Below are 15,298 nucleotides of genomic sequence, written 5' to 3'. Positions count from 1 at the left end.
AAAGAGGCTGAAATGACAATCACGGACCTTATTTGGTTCTGAGCTAGGAGCTTTGCATATAAGTAATTCAGGTGACAGCAGATGCTGGCGAGGATGTGGAGAAAGAGGAACACTCCTCCATTGTTGGTCGGATTGCAGGCTTGTACAACCACTCTGGAAATCCGTCTGGCGGTTCCTCAGAAAATTGGACATAGTACTACCAGAGGATCCAGCAATACCTCTCCTGGGCATATATCCAGAAGATGCCCCAAATGGTAAGAAGGACACATGCTCCACTATGTTCATAGCAGCCTTATTTATAATAGCCAGAAGCTGGAAAGAACCCAGATGCCCCTCAACAGAGGAATGGATACAGAAAATGTGGTACATCTATACAATGGAGTACTACTCAGCTATTAAAAAGAATGAATTTATGAAATTCCTAGCCAAATGGATGGACCTGGAGGGCATCATCCTGAGTGAGGTAACACATTCACAAAGGAACTCACACAATATGTACTCACTGATAAGTGGATATTAGCCCAAAACCTAGGATACCCAAGATATAAGATACAATTTCCTAAACACATGAAACTCAAGAAAAATGAAGACTGAAGTGTGGACACTATGCCCCTCCTTAGAAATGGGAACAAAACACCCTTGGAAGGAGTTACAGAGACAAAGTTTGGAGCTGAGATGAAAGGATGGACCATGTAGAGACTGCCTTATCCAGGGATCCACCCCATAATCAGCATCCAAACGCTGACACCATTGCATACACTAGCAAGATTTTATCGAAAGGACCCAGATGTAGCTGTCTCTTGTGAGACTATGCCGGGGCCTAGCAAACACAGAAGTGGATGCCCACAGTCAGCTAATGGATGGATCACAGGGCTCCCAATGGAGGAGCTAGAGAAAGTACCCAAGGAGCTAAAGGGATCTGCAACCCTATAGGTGGGTCAACATTATGAACTAACCAGTACCCCGGAGCTCTTGACTCTAGCTGCATATGTATCAAAAGATGGCCTAGTCGGCCATCACTGGAAAGAGATGCCCATTGGACACACAAACTTTATATGCCCCAGAACAGGGGAACGCCAGGGCCAAAAAGGGGGAGTGGGCGGTTAGGGGAGTGGGGGTGGGTGGGTATGGGGGACTTTTGGTATAGCATTGGAAATGTAAATGAGCTAAATACCTAATAAAAAATGGAAAGAAAAAAAAAAGTAATGTTTGGTGTTCTTGTGGGACTCATAAGAGTGGGTATGGGAGCATTCGTGACTCTTCTCTGCACTTGGAAACTTTTCACTCTTACTGGGTTACCACATCCAGCCTTAATGAGAATGTTTGTGCCTAGTTCTTATTGTAATATGTTAATTTGTGTTTTGTTGATATTCTTGGAATGCCTGCTCTTTCTATTTTGAAGGACAAAGGAGGAAGAGTGGCTCTTGGGGAGAGACGATGTTGGGCAGAACTGGGAGAAGTGGAGGTAGCAGAAGCTGCAGTTGGGATTTAATGAATGAAAAAAAAGAAAGAAAGAAAGAAAGAAAGAAGAAAAGAAAAGGAAGAAAAAAAGAAAAATAGCTTTGCATAGACAAAGCAGAATTAATTAATTTTCTCCTGCTATAATGAATCTAATGAGATCTTTCTTCAAAATTCTACTGAGATTTTAGGGTTTATTATAAATTACTCTAGGCCACAGCATTTCAGATGAAGTTATTCATTTTCAAAGAATCTCCAAAATATCTATTGTGTGATATTTTCTGGAGACATAATTATTTAACTATACTTGAATTCTTAGCTCTTTAATAAAATACCTTTATACCTAGTACTTTCAGTTAAAATTGAATATGCGGGTAGATGTATATTTTACTCAATGTGAAACCTTCTAAACCTTGTAATCATCACCCTGGTATTTTTCTACCATCTCCACAACTTTGTCATATGAAACAGATACAGAGCAAATGACTACATTTAAACTGATCATTTTTTCCCTACAACTTGTATTGATAGTACTTGCATTTAAAACCCAGCTTCAAAATGAGCTACGGAGATAATAGCTCAACAAGTATGTAGAGTGCACAGGTAAGTGTACCTCTCAGCCCAGCCAATGAAGCTTCTTTTGCAGCAAACAGACTATCACAAAAATCATCAACTGCTCAAATGCCGAGAACAACTGATCTACGAGTGCTTAGCCCCAACTGATACCTTTTAAATACAACTTCTATATGTCTAAGACACAGAGAACACTGTAGAAGAATGGACAAAAAGACTGTAAGAACCAGAAGGCCAGGTCATCTTCTGCTATCTGTTTCCATCTTCCAGTCTTCTATATATAACAAGGGACTTGCATCTATGAAATCCTAACAACATGGTCTCCTAAACAAGACATGCAGAATTAATTACCTGTAGCCTTCAGGGCAGGGCTTAGGGCAGCACCTTGTGAGATTTCTTATATTCACATTAAACAACAGTACCTAATATAGATGTAGAGAAATCTCACAAGGCCTTGCCCTAGAGGAAGTTCTAAAAGCAATTAATGGCTGCTATGAGAGGAAGAATCACTCTTCTCCAGAGGCAAGTGTCATGATAGGCTACCTAGTCTCAAGTGGAAATCTCTCAAGACATATAACATATACACAACACTAAATAAACTTATTTTGTTAGACGTACACATATGCACACATACACAATCAGATATATGTAAAAATAATAGTTAAAGAAGAGGAGGTCAGGAATATGAGAGAAAGAGAGGAGGGTAGAGGCTGAGGTGAAACCAATAAAATACATTACTCATGCATGAAATTAAAAAAATTGTGGAAGAAAAGAAAACATTTCAAGTAACAAAGAAACAAAACTAAACAAAAAGTAGAGATAAAATACTTGTCCTGGGAAGCAGTTTAGAGAGGTAGTCTTCAATGTGAAGAGTTGGCACTGAATGTTGCATCATTAAATTGCTTTGCACAGGAATTATGTTAACACAATTTTAAAGCAATTTTCCATTAGGAAACCAATTTCCACTTAAGTGAGGAAATCAAGCCCCAGCTTGATTGTTATAGAGAGAAGGATTAGGCTGTCAAATCAGATGGATCTTTGTGAACGTGGTATTTTTGCTCAGCCAAATACTGAAATTATTGGAGTGTAAAAGATCCCCACAATAATAAAGTTGTATTCTCAAAGAAGCATCAAAGGAGACTTGGCTTTCCTCTTTTGTCAAAATAGAGTTTGCAATGATTGTCTTAATCCGCTTTAGAAAACACTATCTAAGAGCATCTAATTCACCCTGTCAACTTGAAAATTACCTTTTGATTATACTGAATGAACAACAACCACTTATTGTCTATGTTGGCTTGTATAGATTGTCTTTCATACTGCATGTCCACACCTTTCAGTATTACATGGGTTTATCTCCACAGTCTTAGATGTAGAGAAATGATACTTTGATTTGATACTTTCATAGTTTGATTTGATACTTTCATAGTTTGTAGATAATTTGAGGAAAACAGTTGTACTCAGAAGGTATGGTTTTGTTCTTGGATTGTTTTCATAAACACAGCTCACTTCTCAAGCCTCTTATTTCCTATATTAGTCTTTAGCTCTGTGGCAAAGTAAATATTCAATACCTGTCTGCAAAGTTGGTGAATGGCTTTTGGTCTATGAAGTTTAAAATTTTCCTATTTGTGAACTGTACAGATGAGAACATAATAATTTAATGTCTGAATATAACAGTTCATTGAAATTGAAGTATTCAGTGGTTAGGTAGGTAATTTGAAAGGAGTATGGTAATGGGACTATTACCTGACTTCCTAGATAAGGAAATTTTGTATTACCAGTATGAGGTGTTTTGTATTTAGATGACATAGTGTGGCAATTCTTAAAGCCTAGAGAGTTTAACTAAACATCGAGGGCATGGAAATACATTGAGGTTAATAACACTGATATATGTATATATTATGTCACTGACATATGTGTATATATGACTCTGTGATATTGTTACTAGCACTCAAATATCATAAGACAAATCTATATTATATTAAATTGTTATCTTGAGTGCTGTGGGATAAAAGCCCATGCCCCTTCAGCTCCAGAATATCTCGCAGTAGGGCCTTTGGTGTTAATTAGACTATAAAGTAGGGCCCTTATGGAACAAATTAATGCCCTCATTAAAGGAGGCTGAAACATGAGGTCCATTTGACATGAGAGAGATAGCCACTTATAAATTAGAAAGTAGAGCTTTGTCTGTCTAATCTAAAACATTTGTTTCAGAGCAGCCAGAACTAGCAAAGACTAGAATGAGCTCCTTGCAGGCCTTCTGCAGGTTCACTTGGAATCTCACATGTCTGGTACCTGTACTTCAGAAACCGTGTTTCACTATAGACTCAGCGCCAGCAGTTTGGTATAACTTTAAAAGTGAAGTGCACTGAAGACAGGGCTCTGGTTCTCAAATATCCAGCTTTCCTGCCATGCCTATAGAATTGTTAGCATTCAATACATGATTGTGTCAGAGACAGATATTTTACCTTCTCTATGGTGCTGGTTATTTCATGCCCCCTTTCTCAGTCCGTTTCTGTTTCTCTCTGTCTCTCCATTTCTCTCTCTCCCCAACCAAACCCCTGATGTCTGTCTGTGTGTGTGTGTGTGTGTGTGTGTGTGTGTGTGTGAGTAACAGCAGCCATATCTACCTCTAGGAATGATTGTATAGATTATAGATGCCACATTTTATTCCTTTGAGCTCAGTAAGAAACATCATTTCTTTTTCCTTTGCAGGGATTTTCAAGATTGAATTCTTAGTACAGTATAAAGCCTAGGAAGCAAAACCTACAATTTTAAAAATGAATAAGTATAAGCATCAAAATAATCTTTGTATGGTTGAGTAGGTAAATTTTCAAAGAAATATATTATCATAATAAAAAGCAAGAGTTAGAGATCAGGAAACTTCAGCTGTAATACCAGAACTGCTGATTGCTAGTAATTTGACTCTTTAGACTGAGTTTGTTCATCAGGACAATAAAACTCTTAGAAAACTAAAGACCACTGCAGTCACACATTGTATAATTCTTCCATGTCCTTCACCACTCTGGTGTTTAAAAGAGGGAACTGTCCACCTTTAGTATTGTACTTGCTTTAATATGTATTTTGCCAATACTTTAGAAATGAAGTATAGTGTATGCATACCTTCCTACAGCCACAATACTTTATATCAACTTACTCTTGATAGTGTTATGCCCAAAGTACCACATATATCAAAGGGACGGGCCTCTCTGTAACTCTTGACATATTTTACACTATCACAGCAATGCATTTTCAATTACTTATGCCAAAACTAAGGTGTTAGCCTAGGCTTTAAAGAGTCCTTGGTTTGCTTAAGTGAAATGGTGTTTTCTGTACCTTTAAGCATGTATTAGAAAATAATATATATTTTACAATAAATTTGTGGGTAGATGACCCCAGTCAGTAATGAGATGTGTCTCTTTCTGAAGGTCATTGAAATCAGGAACCTAACTGTGTCTCTTTAAGTACAATTAATTAAAAGCTTTTAAAGGTTTTTGTTTCTCAGTAGCAAAGGCAGACCAATGCTTGGCACTGTATAGATGCTGCAGTGGTTTATTGTAATACACAGCAGAACATTAATGAACCTTGCTAATGATTACTAATTAAAGGATATACTGAAGTATGAATGCTTTATGAACTGTAGTTTGAATTGCACACTCTCAGTGCCAGTACATGTGCTATTCCTATAGTAACATTGTTTCTCCTGAAGTGATTAATAAACTTTGCTGGTACCTAGTTAGTCAAATACAAATATGTCTGTTTTATTATGAAAGAATAACTTATGATCTTGGCAAGAAGTATTTATTGTTCTTTGAGTAGCAACCTCAAGTGCATGTTCTCAATAATCAATGAAAACAGTTAAGCACTGAAGTGTAGCTGCAGTGAAATGTATGCAACAACTTAGCAAATCCTGAAAACATTATGTACACAAATGAAGGAAATTCTATGTTGTGCCTTGTCAGTGGATGTAAATAAGGATTGTAGTCTGTAAAAGGACGGAAGCAATGGGGAATGGATTATTTCAAGGGGGCAGGAACTAGAATTTTCAGGGGGTTAGCAGCGATTTGCATCTCCTTTTGTATCCTTGATGTAGAGATGCATTGTAATTGTCAAAACTCAATGATTGTTCAATTTATTTTATAGAAATTGCACTTTAATATAATGTGAACAGAGCATCCTGAAGGTTTACATTCATGATCAAAAACAATTGATAGACATTATGTTAAAATGATACGAACATCAGTGTTTAGGATGAGATCTTAAAGAACTCCTTGTACCATATTCCTAATGATTTGATGAAAACAAACAATACCATCTGGGAAACCAATGTTATCCAGATCACAATCATTGCTACCTAAAAATAAAAAAGCATGGAGAGAATACGTCAATGGTTCAGTACAATGGCTGCTCTTCCAGAGGACAATGCTTCAACCATTCCCAGCAATCCAGAGTACCACACAGATATACATGCATAAAAATATTAATTTACATAAAATAGAATCCTTTAAAAAGATAAACAAATGAAGTACCACTTTTTATTATTTTTTAGTACCTGCCATCACTCACAGAACTATTCCTCTCTAGAAACGGCATCAGGCTCAATAAATGTCATTAGCATTGTTACTTTGCCAAAAATTGGTGATTTTCTAAATTTTGTTTCCTTAAAAAATTTGTTTGGTGCAATGGAATATCATGGTGGTATGTTTTATTATCATATACCTTGAGTGCTAGATTTTGAAGTAATCTGAACAATGTATTTTCTTTTGAGTTTCTGAGAATTTTTTGGGCATTTTACTTATTTACATTTCAAATGTTATCCCTTTTTCTGGTTTCCCCCCTGAAAAGCCCCTATCCCATCCCCTTCTCCCCTGTGTCTATGTGGGTGCTCCTCCTCTCACCCACCCACTCCCACATCACCACATTAGCATTCCCCTACACTGGGGCATAGAGCCTCAACAGGACCAAGGGCCTCCCCTCACATTGAAGCCAGATAAGGCCATCCTCTGATACATATGCAGCTGGACCCATGGGTCTCTCCATGTGTACTCTTTGGTTGGTAGTTTAATCCCTGGGAGTTTTTGGGTGGTCTGGTGGCTAGTATTGTTGTTCTTCCTATGGGGTTACAAACCATTTCAGCTCTTTCATTCCTTCCACTAATTACTCCATTGGGGCCTCTGTGCTCAGTCTGATGGTTGGCTGTGAGCACCCATCCACATTTGTAGTGGTCAAGCTCTGGCAGAGTCTCTCAGGGGAATTGACAAGCTTTGTGATTCTAGCAAAGAGTTGTATTTTCTACAAAAAATAACCCAAATAGTAAAGTGTTGGATTGAAGTTTCATAACTATACAAAATACACTGCTGAGTGAAACTTATCAAATGGTGCATGACAAGAACTGTTTGCAACAAGAAAAAACCTCCAGTTTTAAACTTTAGCAAAAGCTGGTATTCATAAACACAAAACTTCAAAAACACAAAAACTTCATGCACATGTATACTATAAATGGCATAACTTTTGTTGAACTGATTCTATGAAAAGACCCCATAAAATAATTTGTTTAACCCTTAAGCTCCCAATTAAATTCTTCTGGCTTTTCAACAGCTTATATTAATCAAATTTTCTATTTTAATGTTCATTACTTGAAGTGTTTCATGCTCAGGCATGCTTTAAATGTCCATATAAAGATAATAAATTTGTTGTTGGTATTAGTATGATAGATAAAAAAAATCAGGGTCTCCTTAGGTCAGACTGGTGATGGAGACTTCCCACTTATAAATCTTAGCAGTAGTATTGCACAGATATTTTTGTAAAACTTCTGTTTTGTTAAGGTGTCTTAAGAAGAATTAACAACAAAACATTGCTTGATCTAAAACAGGTAGAATGTCTCAGTGTACAGTGGCAGAGAGGGACACTGCTGTCCTTAGTATGTGTTTTGTTGATTTGTCTTCTTCCTGTCCCTGATAATTCCATAACACCATTATCCCTATCTTAAGTCTTACTAAACAATTGGAATTTATTATGATCCTAACATCCCAAGTTCAGGGATAAGCAGCAAACACAAGAATCAGTTGTGGGGAGTTTAAAAACTCCTTGTGAAGGATTTAACTTAGCATATATACACAGGAATTTGCTCAGCTAGTGGAAAATTGTGAATATAACTAATGTCTATAATACCTCCTATACTATGCCAAAAAGATACTAATATGCTTGGAATAGAGTAAGTTTTTCTCATGGATTTTTCTGTCTTCCATCCTAGAAAATCATTCATTTGCCATTTACTTGTAAAAATCAAATGCAATGACTCCTCTAGGCATATATTTTTGCAACCCACTTTTTTGTTTTGTTTTGTTTGTTTGTTTGTTTGTTTTGAGACAGGGCTTTTCTGTATAGCCCTGTCTGTCCTGGAACTCATTCTGTGGACCAGAACTCAGAAATCCACCTGCCTCTGCTTCCTAAGTGCTGGGATTAAAGGCATGCACCACCACTGCCCAGTTTCAATCCACTTTTAATAAGTGTTCAATCCATCCTCTTGCTCATCACTCAGCAGAGGTAGTAGAAGAGAAAAGATTTTAGGACATGGGGGAAGTGGACCTGTCCGGCAATAGTTCTTTTGGGGAAAGCTTGATCTTTTTTAGCAGCAGTCCAATCTCAGAGCAAACACCAAATACAATTCAGCACCTGCAAAACAATCCTCTAGGCAAGCAGACACCAGGCATGAACCAGCAGCAACAGTCCAGTCCTTTCAGCAAGCAGACACCATGTAGCTGTAGTTCAAGCCTGAAGAAACCGCCATGTTGGCCAACAGGCCTTAGGCAAGGCCCCAGAAGAAACAAGCTACTGCAGAAATCTCAAAAGTAGATCTTGGGAGGGATTCTTTCAATGTCAGTTTTACCACAAGTTGAGCTCAACAACTATGCAAAGCAAACCAATACATGTATGCCATTAGTGAAGAATAGTGAGGCTGAGCAAACCAAACCAATGCTCAATGCTCATCTCCCACTGTCTGTAGGGTATATTTATATTCCTTCATCAAGTGTCTGCTATACCCAAACATTCTTTCACCTGTGTTTTCTTCAGGAAAACAGTCTTTCACGTGTGTGCTTTAGTAAGATATCCTTTCACCTCTGTGCCCCAGCAACACATCATTTGGCATAACTAACATTCCAAACAACTAGAACTTTCCACTTCAGATTCCAATGTTGTAAGAGCAAATAGGTAAAAAGGTAAAAAGCAAATACTTTAAAATCCAATTTAGAATAATGAGATTTTAAAAAATATTTTTAATTTTTATAGAACCATCTTTTTATTTCAGTTTTTGGATATCTTTCATGTGTCATACTTGTGTATCAAAAACTTAATTTTTCTATTTGAAGAGCTTCTGTGACTAGATCTGTGGATGGCAGGTGTGTATGACATTTGAAGTCAAGGACTTGATGGAGATTCACACTCACTGTGAGGTTCAAGCCAATCCATTCCTCAAATGAGTATGTGTTGTGATTACAATCTCTACAACTGATGACATCCTGATTTTGTTATTCTTATGGAGGAAGAAATTACATGGTATGTCCCCAAGAAGCAGGGGTCAGAGTGAAATTAAAAAAAAAAAGAAAGAAATATGAAGGGAAAGAGGAAGGGAGACCAAGAGTAAGGAAGGGAGAAAATGAGGATGTCTAGAAATTCATCTGGCAACATGAACTGGATCCTAAAATCAATATGCTCATAAATATCATAAGGATATATCACATTATTAATGCATCAACCAAAGGTTTTGCTATTATTTACAATACCATAGGCAGTAAATAACAGACATATTGTTTTTGGGTGAATACAGAGTACTTATATTTTATCACAGTGCTCAATACTATACAGAACAGCTCTAGTTCTGATTCATTTGTGCCAAGGCTTCCTATATGTGACTTGCCTTAACATGGAATATATCATTTATTTTAATTATTTTATGCTTCATAGTTAATACCATTTGATCTTTGACCAAAGACCTTTGGTTAAAGATTCTCAAGGTCTAAATTAATGCCTTTCATAAAGTCACATAGCAACTGGGAATTTTCAAGGTCTAGGTTGCTATTAATGGATTCAGCGTATTCATGGGGGAAGTTTTTCATTATAGTAACTTTTCCCCTTAGAATTTCTTTACTTCAGCCCTGTCTTGGAAATCTGATCAGAGTTTAGAAAATCTCAAGAGTATGGAAGGAAAACCATGAGTTGCTGAATGAAATTACTGAGGCCAAACACTTTATGTTTGTTGTGTGAAAATATGTGAAATCAAATGTGAACAATCTCAGAGTTAACCATTTGGAGTACTGGATACTATGATGAAGCCAGTGAGTCCTTGATGAATTTATTTCTAGAGTCTAGAGGAAAACGTGTCATGATTTAGTGACCACTATTATCCAGCCATATTATATCAATATGTTCTGAATTTTATTTAGAATGTTTTTACATATTGGGGTGCACACAAGTTATTTATATGTCTATGTGTTTAGGGAACATTTCTTCAAATAAAATGCTTGCAGTAACAAAGACTTTGTGGGGTATCAGTGAAGCAAACCTTTTCATACTGGAATTCAATGATAATAATATCAGAATGTGTTAAATTTGAGTGCTCTCTGAGTTTTTTTCATTTTTTTCTTTTATTGAAAATAGTGTTCTTTCTCATATACAGTATGTCCTGATTGCAGTTTCCTCTCCTTCTACTTCTGCAAGTTCCTTCTCTCTGCTTCTCCCCTCCAAATCTACTCCCTTTCTGTCTCTCATTAGAAAAGAACAGGTTACTAACAGAAAAGAATAAAACATGACAAAACAGAATATAATAAGATAAAGTAAAAACTGTCACGTTGAGGTTGGACAAAACAACTCATCAGGAGGAAACCAGTCCCAAGAGCAGTCACAAGAATCAAGAGACCTTCTGTCTCTGACAGTTCATATGAGTCTTGCTTAGATGATTCAATGGGCCCTGTTCAACACTTAAGTAGTTTTATATTTTCCTTACTGTCAGTATTCTTTGTTTACCTGAAATCCAACAAGAAGATCCAGTGCTATATGAGATTAGAGAGTGATAAATACCATTTAAAACGATCACACCTGATACTTATACACTTATTCCTAAAATTGTTACAAGTATAGCTGCTTATGCTGGCAGATCCTATGGTTACATCATGGAGAAGCTGGAATAGAAGTTGTGTGAGCTTGAAGCTAACTTGTGTTGTATAATAATACTTTGTATCAAAACAAAATGGAACAGAACAAAACAAACCTACAGCCAGATAAACAACTCATGAACAAAAAGATTGCATAAATGCTTACATAAATCATGATAAGAAAGATTCTAATTTGATTATAGTTTATAATGGAAAAACACATTGCTTTAATTAATTGAACAACTGAGTGAAGATGGGATAAAATATATACTTATTTTTCAAGTAATGAGCATCAAAGCCTTATTATGATATAAATACTTCATTTAGACTTATACTAGAATGAGGTTATTTATATGCTATTACAATTTAGGTAATAAATGTTTGAGTTTTTATAGAGTTATATTGGTGGCTGTAGATTGATAATACTTTTTTCAGAGGGAAAGCTAAAGCTGAAACATTTTTTTCATGGTTCTAGTTTTAATTATGTGAGGCAATGGTAATTTTATGAAAGTAGTATAAGAAATTAAATTTGGTTTTGTATTTTCTATTTAAAAGCTTTTGATACAGAGTGTTCTGGATTCTCTTCCAAGCATAGTGACACTTTTAGGACAGAGAGGCAGAGAACATGCTCTACATGTGGTTTGCAGCTCCTGATGATTCACATGTTACCTTTATATTTCCATTGACCATTAATTTAAAATTTCAACACTAATTAGCAAAAGATAAAACCATTTAATCAAAATATCTTTATGCTATAACTCTCATTTATCATTTCATTTTATCCTATACCAAGGTAATTAATCTGATACACCTTGGTTATATTCAACAAGAGGAAAATATTTTATCCACAAATATCTGAAAATATCACAGATATTTTATTTTTTTATTTTTTTATAATTTTTATTAGGTTTTTTTCCTCATTTACGTTTCCAATGCTATCCCAAAAGTCCCCCATACCCTCATCCCCCCACTCCCCTACACACCCACTCCCACTTTTTTTGCCCTGGCGTTCCCCTATACTGGGGCATATAAAGTTTGCATGTCCAATGGGCCTATCTTTTCAGTGATGGCCAACTAGGCCATCTTTTGATACATATGCAGCTAGAGACAAGAGCTCTGGGGTACTGGTTAGTTCATAATGTTGTTCCACTTACAGGGTTGCAGATCCCTTTAGTTCCTTGGGTACTTTCTCTAGCTCCTCCATTGGGAGCCCTGTGATCCATCCAATAGCTGAGGGTGAGCATCCACTTATGTGTTTGCTAGGCCCTGGCATAGTCTCACAAGAGACAGCTATATCAGGGTCCTTTCAGCAAAATCTTGCTAGTGTATGCAATGGTGTCAGTGTTTGTAGGATGATTATGGGATGGATCTCTGGATATGGCAGTCTCTAGATGGTCCATCCTTTTGTCTCAGCTCCAAACTTTGTCCTTCCATGGATGTTTTATTCCTAATTCTAAGAAAGGGCAAAGTGTCCACACTTTGATCTTCATCTTCTTGAGTTTCATGTGTTTTACAAATTGTAACTTATATCTTGGGTAATCTAAGTTTCTGGGCTAATATCCACTTATCAGTGAGTACATATCATTTGAGTTCTTTTGTGATTGGGTTACCTCACTCGGCATAATGCCCTCCAGGTCCAAATATTTGCCTAGGAATTTCATAAATTCATTCCTTTTAATAGCTGAGTAGTACTTCATTGTGTAAATGTACCACAATTTTTGTATCCATTCCTCTGTTGAGGGGCATCTCGGTACTTTCTAGCTTCTGGCTATTATAGATAAGGCTGCTATGAACATAGTGGAGCATGTGTCTTTCTTACTAGTTGGAACATCTTCTGGATATATGCCTAGGAGAGGTATTGCTGGATCCTCTGGTAGTACTATGTCCAATTGTCTGAGGAATCGCCAGACTGATTTCCAGAGTGGTTGTACAAGCTTACAATCCCACCAACAATGGAGGAGTGTTCCTCTTTCTCCACATCCTCACCAGCATCTGCTGTCACCTGAATTTTTGATATTAGCCATTCTGATGGTGTGAGGTGGAATCTCAGGGTTGCTTTGATTTGCATTTCCCTGATGATTAAGGATGCTGAACATTTTTTCAGGTGCTTCTCAGCCATTTGGTATTCCTCAGGTGAGAATTCTTTGTTTACCTCTGAGCCCCATTTTTTAATGGGGTTATTTGATTTTTCTGGAGTCCACCTTCTTGAGTTCTTCATATATATTGGATATTAGTCCCCTATCTGATTTACAATAGGTAAAGATGCTTTCCAATCTTTTGGTGGCCTTTTTGTCTTATTGACGGTGTCTTTTTGACTTGCAGAAGCTTTGCAATTTTTTTAGGTCCCATTTATCAATTCTTGATCTTACAGTACAAGTCATTGCTGTTCTATTCAGGAATTTTTCCCCTGTTCCCATATCTTCGAGGCTTTTCCGTACTTTCTCCTCAATAAGTTTCAGTGTCTCTGGTTTTATGTGGAGTTCCTTAATCCACTTAGATTTGACCTTAGTGCAAGGAGATTGGAATGGATCAACTCGCATTCTTCTACATGATAGCCACCAGTTGTGCCAGCACAATTTTCTGAAGATGCTGTCTTTTTTCCACTGGATGGTTTTTGCTCCCTTGTCAAAGATCAAGTGAACATAGGTGTGTGGGTTCATTTCTGGGTCTACAATTCTTTTTTTTTTAAATATTTTTTATAACATATTTTTCTCAATTACATTTCCAATGCTATCCCAAAAGTTCCCCATACCCTCATCCCCCCACTCCCCTTCCCAACCACTCCCACTTTTTTGCCCTGGCGTTCCCCTATAATGGGGCATATAAAGTTTGCATGTCCAATGGGCCTCTCTTTTCAGTGATGGCCAACTAGGCAATCTTTTGATACATATGCAGCTAGAGACAAGAGCTCTGGGGTACTGGTTAGTTCATAATGTTGTTGCACCTACAGGGTTGCAGATCTCTTTAGCTCCTTGGGTACTTTCTCTAGCCCCTCCATTGGGAGCCCTGTGATCCATCCAATAGCTGATGGTGAGCATCCACTTATGTGTTTGCTAGGCCCCGGCATAGTCTCACAAGAGACAGCTATATCAGGGTCCTTTCAGCAAAATCTTGCTAGTGTATACAATGGTGTCAGTGTTTGGAGGATGATTATGGGATGGATCCCTGGATATAGCAGTCTCTAGATGGTCCATCCTTTTGTCTCAGCTCCAAACTTTGTCTCTGTAATTCCTTCCATGGGTGTTTTGTTCCCAATTCAATGAAGGAGCACAGTGTCCACACTTTGGTCTTCATTCTTCTTGAGTTTCATGCGTTTAGCAAATTGTATCTTATATCTTGGGTATCCTAAGTTTTGGACTAATATCCACTTATCGGTGAGTACATATTGTGTGAGTTCCTTTGTGATTGTATTACCTCACTCAGGATGATGCCCTCCAGGTCCATCCATTTGGCTAGGAATTTCATAAATTCATTCTTTTTAATAGCTGAATAGTACTCCATTGTGTAAATGTACCACATTTTTTGTATCCATTCCTCTGTTGAGGGGCATCTGGGTTCTTTCCAGCTTCTGACTATTATAAATGAGACTGCTATGAACATAGTGGAGCATGTGTCCTTACCAGTTGGGACATCTTTTGGATATATGCCCTGGAGAGGTATTGCTGGATCCTCTGGTAGTATTGTCTTCAATTTTCTAAGGAACCTCCAAACTGATTTCCAGAGTGGTCATACAAGCTTGTAATCCCACCAACAATGGAGGAGTGTTTCTCTTTCTCCACATCCTCACCAGCATCTGCTGTCACCTGAGTTTTTGATATTAGCCATTATGACTGGTTTCAGATGGATTCTCAGGGTTGTTTTGATTTTCACTTCCCTGATGATTAAGGATGTTGAACATTTTTTCAGGTGCTTCTCTGCCATTCGGTATTCCTCATGTGAGAATTCTTTGTTCAGTTCTGAGCCCCATTTTTTAATGGGGTTATTTGATTTTCTGGAGTCCACCTTCTTCAGTTCTTTATATATATTGGATATTAGTCCCCTATCTGATTTAGGATAGGTAAAGAACCTTTCCCAATCTGTTGGTGGTCTTTTTGTCTTATTGACAGTGTCTTTTGCCT

Source organism: Mus musculus, chromosome 1 (genome assembly GCF_000001635.26).
Source record: "Mus musculus strain C57BL/6J chromosome 1, GRCm38.p6 C57BL/6J".
NCBI lineage: Eukaryota > Metazoa > Chordata > Mammalia > Rodentia > Muridae > Mus > Mus musculus.
This window is presented reverse-complemented; position numbering follows the sequence as displayed.